At 41.2% G+C, this 9,038-nt stretch overlaps 1 long non-coding RNA gene across 4 annotated transcripts in view; it reads right to left on the reverse strand.

Annotated features, from left to right (window-relative positions):
* Nucleotides 1-8,362, reverse strand: part of LOC108544595 (uncharacterized) — a 9,601-nt gene extending 1,239 nt beyond the window's left edge. The window contains exons 1-5 of one of the 4 annotated variants that reach the window (XR_001889894.1): nt 7,732-8,359; nt 5,241-5,353; nt 4,505-4,575; nt 3,453-3,574; nt 1,999-2,424 (exon numbers count right to left, since the gene is read on the reverse strand). This is a non-coding gene — a long non-coding RNA (uncharacterized LOC108544595). Of the gene's footprint in view, nt 1-1,998; nt 2,425-3,452; nt 3,575-4,504; nt 4,769-5,240; nt 5,354-7,731 lie in introns of those variants that run through there. The other 3 variants (XR_001889892.1, XR_001889891.1, XR_001889893.1) reach the window with 3 other exon arrangements.
* Between the last annotated feature and the right edge of the window lie 676 nt (nt 8,363-9,038).

The following is a 9,038-nucleotide window of genomic DNA, read 5'->3' on the forward strand; positions in this document are numbered from 1 at the left end:
AAAAGGCTGGGGGTTCTCTTTGTATCATTTTCAAAAGAAAAGTATAATGTCGTTTTCAAGAGATGAACAGAATAGACCCTAAGCTGATATTCTCATTCACCATAAAAATATATGGAGAAAAGGAATCCTGAATTCAAAAGAAGATTTTTTAAAGGGGTGAAAAAAATAAAGAAAACACTCAAAATTATATCTAACATAATGGTACTTAAGTACTTCATAACTATTTTGTCCTTTAATCCTCAAAATAATCCTGTGAGGGCTTCAGGGCTATAATTACCTACGAAGACTACTTCAATTTCGATTTTGCAGATGAAGTAAGTGAGACACAGAGAGGTTAACTACTTGCTAATGTTGGCATAGCTAGCAAGGAGTAGTTCTAGGATTTAGGCCCAGAGGGTCTGACTTTTAATACCCAAGTGATTAGCCAGAATGCTAATCTGCATCCTCAAAAGAATGAGAAAGACAAAACAAATCCAAAGCAGAAGACTCCCAGTGAATTACTTATCGTGCCAAGGTAAGGCTGATGAAGGACATCAGGACTCTGGAGAAATGTATGTGGACTTGAGGAAAGACCGGTAGAGATGCAAGAGATACAGGTCTAGAAGTGTGATAGGGTGACAGCAAGAATCCCAAATTGGGAAGGAAAAAAGATCTGAGTTTCAGGTCCTCTTCATATTGGCTTTGTGACTGTAGGCAAGCCACTTAACTTCCCAAAGCTCCAGCCTCCTGTGTAAAATAATACCTGAGACCAGGTAGTTGTGAGGACTGCTATGAGACTGAGTTGACTGAATGGAAAAGCAGTGTTAGCTGGGCGGTGTTACACATAGTCATTAAAGCTGTGGAATACCCCAGGAGGTTTAGAGCACCTTGTAATGAACAAATAAACAAAATTAGCACAAGTCTGCAACAAAATGCGTGATTTGTTGGGTGCTTTTTGCTTTGCTTTTGTGTGGGTTAAACTCTTTCACTGGCTTGCCTTTCTTTCTTTCTTTCTTTCTTTCTTTCTTTCTTTCTTTCTTTCTTTCTTTCTTTCCTTCCTTCCTTCCTTCCTTCCTTCTTTCTTTTCTTTCTTTTACTGAAGGCTCCTTTGGAATCTGTGCTGCGAGTGACAAATCTGAGACAATGTGATGTTGGAAACAATCATAGACTTTGAAAGGCCACAGATCAGTTCTCTGAGGCCATGACATGCTCCAAGTTAAAACAAATATCCAGGGGAAAGCAGGCAGTTTGGGCAGTATGCAGCACCTGGACCCCGCCTGATTGAGGAGACTACATTCCTTGACACTAGTGACTTACCCACAGTTGGACTGCTTATGGTTAGTGGCCTTTCCCTTCCCTTCCTGCTTTCTCCTGCCCAGATGACCTTCTTAAAGGATAGGCAGTCACTGGCTCTCAAAACCCATTCAGGTCCTTCTTCCCTTAGAGCTCCTCCCATGGAAATGTGTTAGGTTTTATGCAATATAATTAATAGACTGAAGACAGTCTGAGTAACCAAGATAAGGTTTAGCACCACCGAGAAAGTGTTTAAACTTTATGAGAGAACCTGGTGAATCTTCATGCCCTCTACCCCCAAGAGATAGTGCTAATTGCCTGACAGTTATTTTTTTTTTTTTTAGCCTCTGAGAAAGATGATAGAAGGAAAGAGTACAGGGCCAATACCTAAAAGACTTAGGTGCTAGGCTAGGCTTTCCAGTTGTCAGGCTGTGTGACCTTGGAAAAATGGCGTTACTCCTCTGATCTTCTCTCGTTTTCCTCAAGTGGTAAACTGAGCACTTTAAATTGGTGTTTTCCAAAGTAATTTGAGAAATTATCTCTGTTACAGAGGAATACATTTAATTTTGATTATTATTACAAAACATCTATTACAATAAACTTATGATTTATATACATTATTGCCTGGGATGAGCCTAAAGTGAAAAAGTGAGTCAATTTAAATAAAAATCTAAAAGTAAATAATATTATAGATGGATGTGATTAAAATTGTGACGGTGAAATTTGAAAGAACATCATAAGGGACCTTCAGTCCCTTACCAAAGGGCAGAGTCCAGGATGCGCATTCAGACATCTCTTCTGTTTTTCTACTTGGCAACCCCCCTAGTTTGTCCTCCCATCCTTTGTCAGGCCTTTCTGTCAGTGTTTGTGAGAAACCTGCCCAACACATCTATCCAATGCTCTATAGTCCTTGGGTATAAAATTATAATTGGCACAAGTGATCATGTCATCCATTGCAGTTCACAAGTAAAAGTTTTAGTAAGACCAATAACATTTCAAATCATCTTTTAATTTTTATAAAATTATCAAATCTTGCTCACAGGTCTCTGGCCCTTAGTTCTCCAAGGACTCACTCTTCTGGCTCCACAATTCAGTTTTTCATGTGACTTGTTAGGGATCATCTGTATTCCAGCTGAGGGTGGAATTCTAAATCTAGAAGAACGAGTAAATGAGCATGTTTCAGAGAAGCTCTGTAAAAGTTGAGTCCAAAACAACTGAGAGGCTTTGGAAAGTCCCAATATTGCCTTAAACATAAATATAGTGATCAGTAACTTTTTATTTATGGCAAGCTTTGAACCTTCCAGAAAGATGCATCGAATGCAAACTATTATTAGCAGGGAAATGCAAAAGCCACTTGGTATTACATGATTTATACCCAACAGCTCAATGCAGGCTGAGCAAGCAAGAAACATTGTTCGTATCTCAAGGCAAAGACAGAGAGATTGGGCAGATTTGAAGAATCTAGTTTAGAAATTCAAGGGGATGATCAGGGTAATAGATTTACTAAACCCGATTAAGGGCAGGAGAACAAGACATAGGACTTTCAGGAATATTTTTTCTTTCCTTCCCAACATATTTACCTTCAATTGCTAAGCTGTGTGGTAAAGAAGTCTGCTCTGGAATGAGCATCATGAAATGGGTCTGGAAGGGGCTGGGGGCTCATCTGGTAGGTTTTGCAGGAAATCCGTGCCTGTAAATGTGCCTCTCATATGTGATGATTTGGGATCATCCTGGTGGTGTCCTGGTCCCTGGCTGTGTCTGCAAGACTTAGAAGCAGCCAGTGAGACTTGGGATGATAAAGCTGAAGCACTGTGGGCTCAACTAGTAAGAGTTCAGTGACAGGAGATGTTGATCAGTTTGGATTCTGAATATTCTACATCAAACTCAGACAGGGAGGGTGTTTCAGCTCCTCCCCCTTACCCTCCTTCCTTGGACTCTTCCTCAGCTGTGAATGCCATAGGTTCTTTGTTCTTTCCTTTAACCACCTCCAGTAAGCCTTTGATTTTAAAGACAGTAGTGGGGAGACAGAGAGCTTGGATATAGCAGCTCCATGTGAGATCTGTGAGCTCTTGGGTGAGTCACTTAATGTCTTTAAGCCTCACTTTTCTCATATCTGAAATTGGCAAAATAGTAGTACCTACCTAATAATGCTTTGGGGAGAATTTAACAAGATCAAATACCTAAGGCACAAATTCTTTGCACAGAATGCTCAGTTAACAACCATCTGATAAACCATGTGGCTCCCTCTTACTGCAAACAGAGTACGTCTTTCCAGAAAATATGGAGACAAATCTTCAGAGTCCTGGAAAGAGATACAATGAATTAAAACATATTCCTAAAACACATTTTAATGAAAGAAAAAGCAATCTCATTTAATTCATTAGTTGAGATGATACCTAAACACTGTAAACAATGCTGGATTTTCTTTTAGTCACTGATTGCAGAGAAATCAAAATCTTACTCATTTGCATCCAGTGGACTATTTTACACCATTCCAGGCACAGTCGATGCCACTGGAAGTAAAATACAAGTTTCCTGACTTCTTTTTTTGCATGCAAACCAGGACTTCATGAAATGAATGGTCTGAGGCTTGGTGCTCAGCCTTGGGCTTTTGTGCCAGGCAATATCTCTATCAGGTTCCAGCAGACTTCCAGGGCTGGCCTGATGGCACTCCAGGTTTTTTGTCTTTAAGTATCATAGATTTCTCCTAGCAAGACAGTCAGAGCTTTTGATGCTGCCCTTTCTTTTCAAGGGAAAGAATATATGAATGAAGCTGACACCATCAGTAGGGGACTAAAGGTCAATTATTAAAATTTTCATGATTAATTGACAGTGGCATGCCGATCCCTTCATCATCCCTTTCCTACCCTGCTTCATTGACAAAGGTGTGGAATCTTAGCATAGAGGGTCTGAATTCTTCTAGGGTGTAGGAAATTATTTGCTGTTCAGGAGAGTAAAGAATTTGAAACACAAGGGGTTGGCAAATGCATTAACTAATTAAGGTCTTTTCAACTGGTTTCCCCCTTACTAACTAAAGGAATACATTTTGACTTCTAGTTGAAACTCAGAGGATGACCAAAAGACAGAAATTAACGAATATCCTTTTGGCCTCAATCCAAAGAACTATTTTCTTTCTGAATTTATCCTACTCTTGAGCCCTCCCCAATGAAGAAGAATGAAATCATAATGGCAATTTTCTTTCTGGCAACAGTTCATCACAAATGAAATTTACCTGTTTTCTTCCAGGTTGTCTCAAAAAAGAATGAGGGCTCTTTCTCTCAAGGGTTTGATGATTTCAGATGTCTGTCTAGAGCATAAGGAAGATAACCTAATTTCTGTTTCCATAAAAAATACCGGAGGACAAGAAGACAATGTTCCTGTGGAATGTCCTCTAAGAGCTGACATGGGTGGGAGGTCAAGAGGATGTCCCCCAAAAGGCAGAAGCTCTTGATTTGCCAAGAAAGCTCGAGAAGAGGTCATCTGCAGAAGGATGAGGCTGTTGCAGAGAGACACTAATCATGAGACAAGGATTCATATTTTCTATGAAATATCTCCTTCTAAAATAAAAAATCCAAACCCACCTTCATTATCACTTATTTCACCTGTTTATCATAAAATGTTTTCAGGCAATGTTGCAGCATCTTCAATTATCTGCAAAGGAGCTAAGTTTGTTTGATTTAGACAGCAAATTGACCTCCCATCTGATTTCAATCCTTCCTACCAAATACATTGGCCATGAATGCTGCTGTAGTTGTGTGATACACTTTGAATTTCACCAAGCATGTGGTAAAAAGACTGGTCTGAGCCCCAGGTGTCAGCTGAATCTGCCACAGCAGCAGAGAGGGAGTCATCTGTATTTATACCAAGTTTGTGTTCACATTAGCTCAGACTATAACCGATATATACAAATACGTAAATGTCTCATTGTAAACCCAAAGTATATTCAGACAGAGAAAAGTTCAGCTCACCTTTTCTACAGATGACATATCTTCAGGCCTTCAGTTCTTTTCTTCTCAATTTAGTTCTCAATGATAACTCAGAGCAAATGAAGCCTTCTAACTAGGTATAATTATGACAAACACTGAAGAGCCCAGGAAGTAAAAGACAATGGTAAGAAACAGTTCTAAAATGCCTTAAAGCTGCCCTCTCATCCAGCTGATTTATGTCATAAGCACTTGCTACAAATAAGTCTATAGAGTTTGAGTCAAAACATACATGAGACATTTTAACTTCTGCCCAAACTGTTCATCCTTTTGCCTCATGCTCAGTTTGGTCGATTAAAAATTAGGTGAGTAAGAAAATGGATTACCACAGTGAAAGAAAGTGAGACCAGGGAGAAACAGGCAAGGCAAAGAATTATGCTGATAATTTGTGAAGACCTAGAAAGAAAATTTCTGATTCATCAATAGTATTTATAGGTTAAAAAAAAAAGAAAAGAAAAGAAAACCAAACAAGAGGAGGAAAAAGGGATAAGACAGAAAAAAAAAGGTTGAGGGAAATGGTCTTCAGTCTGGAGAAGATTCATCCTGTGAGAATGCATTGCTGTCTTAAACAATGTACTGTTTTTCTTACTTATGGAAACCAGCATCAGATGCTGGTTGTTGGTCTTGTCCTTGCTTAGGTCTATAGGTCTCCAGTCATTCATTTGCGTGTCATTGAAAGAGGGGATGACACTATATTACCCCTTTATTTCGGAGAATATGGAGGAAATATCTGTCATACTGGTCATCAATTTTTATTTCAGGAAAAGTAAAACCTATTCTTATGTAATCTTCTCTAGCACTTGGAAGCTCCTCAAATGACTGCCCCCCTCATTTCTTTCTTAATATATGCAAATTTTACTATACATTTATTTGGACCTGGAAACTTCAAACATAAAAGATTTGATGTTGCTCATACCTTGAGCAAGCAGGAAATCCTTAGGGAAATGTGAACTAGTTCATACTTATGATAACAACTGTTTTAATAAAACAATGAATTCTTGACCCAACATCTGACTCATCTTTTGCTGCATTTTTTATGTTACAGGAAGGTTTATAACTAATAAATTTCTTTGTATTGCATGCATATCTTATGAAAAAATAATTGCATATCCTCTGCATATATTCTTAACCACTGGCATGTTGTATGTACTCAAACTGCAGCAGTAACGAGACGTGAATATGAGTAAAATTTTGTTCTAAAATCATAAAACATAATGCTGAATTATTAGGGGGTAATTATTTAACAACAATGACAAAACCTTCTCTCTTTACTTATCTTAACCTACTTCATCTTAATCTCACATTATTTTTTAAAAGAAAACTTCATTGCATATTCTAGCAAAGCCTATTGGTAGGCGAAGGTTTAACAGAGCCGGAGAGAATGTGCAAGGAGTGAGAAAGTGAATTGATGGATGGATGGTTAAATGAATATAAATGAACTGACACCTTTACAGGAAAATAACATTTCTTTTCTTTTTTTATTCTATAGATCAGTGGGTTTTGTATCTGTAATTCTTTCATATCAGCAAAGAGGAAATAAACTCTCATGTAAATCATTTTCCCCCCATCTGTAGCATATTAAAACCATGCCTTTTTTTTTCTTTTAAGCAGACTCTTTTTTCCCTATTTGCTTATCAGTTCATCCACCATTACATTTTAAATGAAACTGCAAGACCCTTGTCCCTCCCCCAAATTTCAGCCTGATGTAGGAAAGTGGAAAGCAGACTTTTCTTGCTTTAGAATAGTGACCTAGATTCAATTACAGATAGACCCAGAAGAGAGAAGTGACACCTCACAATTTTCTTAGAGGTCTTGAAAAAATTAGAAATCTCAAAACAATACTTAATGGGAAAGAATCTGTTTATTTCTTCCCATTTTCCATCTTATTTCTTCTCTGCCTTAATTGCACTGCTTTGGTCCATTTAATTGTTCCTGGTATAACATCACAATAGGTTTCCCACGGGATATTTCTGAATCATAAAAACGGGCATTTCAAGGAAATTTCTGAGTTTGGCTTTTGAGGGTGGGTGTCTACACACAGAGTATGTGTAATTCTGCAAACTGAACCCAGATAAGATGGGGAAAAAAATCTCTTAAAAGGCACATTTTCCCTTGCAGCCTTTAAAAAAGCAAACAAATTACATTAATAAAGTACACTTATTATAATTGCACTGCAGACAAAGCACTGAACGGGGAAAGGGGTGTGTATATTTTACTGTTTTCCCAATTACTGTAGAAAAATGTGGTCGAAAGAAATAGAAAGAGGGAAGAACCCTGTGATTCTGCTTATTGACTTTTATCACTAAATTAAGCATATAAATGACCTGAGCGGGTGGCTTGGTATATTAAATTAAAAAAAGAAGAACAATGATTCTCTCTTCTTTTTCCCTCCCTCTCTGATCTCAGCTTGAAAGGAGCCTCCGAGAGATAAGAAAGATGGGATTCGGTCCGTGCTACTCGGGTGGGTCCTGCTTACCGCGAGCAGGGAGGCGGTTGCCTTCCATGCAGGATTTCCGTTGAGGGCTCACAATAAGCGGTCTCAAGCGGGGACCCCGCCACTTCCACGGTCCCTCAAACAAAGAAAGAAGCCAAAGTCGGCTCTCCCAAGACCAATGTAAGCGTTTAGGAAGCTTTGAGACGCTTTAGGGCGAGGAAGGCTGCTGTGGGCAGGTGTGAACACCTCAGCCCTCGCGGCGGGTTTGGAGCCGCCCAGCGTAGGAAGAGGGCAGAAGTGGGCTCGTGTCTATGCGGGTATTCGAAGTGAAAAAGAGCTGCAAACGGCACAAAAGTCCGGGGGCTAGGCTCATGAAAACAGAGCAAGGGAGCTGCCTTAGCTCTCAAACACTGCCTATGGAGTGGTGTTCCCCGGAAGATTATTCTAGATCCTATGAAAGAGGTCTCCACTGGGCGCTGGCCACAGCATTGGGGATGTGGGTGCGCGCCTGCTCTGAAAGAAGGGTCCCCCAGGCCGCGCGGGGGAACGCAGGAGACGCCTGTCCCCGGGGGAGCCAGCGGAGGATTGTTTCATTTCAAAGTGAAAATCTGCAGGCTTTGGGAAACGATATTCAAAAAAGTATATAATCTCCATATGCCGCTCAATGGAGGATCCTCATAATTTACAGCGACAGATAAGGCTAGAGGGTGTAATAAAAAATCTGAAGCCCTCCCCTCCCCCCTCGCCGCCTCCCCGGAATTGCACCTTGGGCAGCGGAGCAGAATCCGGAATGTGAACTTCTCCCGACATATGTTTCCCGCAGATAAGTAAACAATCTGGACGTGAAATGGAAATGGTAATTAATGCAGTAATGCTGTTACACCTCGAGTGTGCAAATCCCATTGACTCGTCGCACCACGGGGGGTGCCGGGCGTACGGGGACCGGTGGCGTGCGCCCAGGCTGCCCACTCCCTCCCTCCTCTCTCCCTCCTCCCTAGGTCCCCGGGCGGGGCGTCCAGAAATCCCGCAGCGACGTGCCCGGGCTGCGGGAAGCAGGGAGCTGCTTAAGCAGAGTTCGGGACTCCCGGCTCTCGGCCCTTGGAGGACTGGGCGGGTGCCTCGACAGCTGCACCTCTCACCCACCTCCCTCAGTTATCACCGCCGCGCTAGCGCTAGCAGGGCCTCCTCGGGGCTCAGAGTGCAGCCCGGCCCTGAAGCACCCAGGAGAGCCTGAGTTCTCCTACTGCGAGCAGCCGGCGACAGAGGCCTGGAGGCAGAGGGAACCCCCAAACTTAGTGCGGCTGGTCGCCCTGAGTGCGGCGGTCGGGTCTTTCCTCTCCCGTCTGTTC

This window comes from Rhinopithecus bieti, unplaced genomic scaffold, assembly GCF_001698545.2.
Source record: "Rhinopithecus bieti isolate Rb0 unplaced genomic scaffold, ASM169854v2 scaffold_26603, whole genome shotgun sequence".
NCBI lineage: Eukaryota > Metazoa > Chordata > Mammalia > Primates > Cercopithecidae > Rhinopithecus > Rhinopithecus bieti.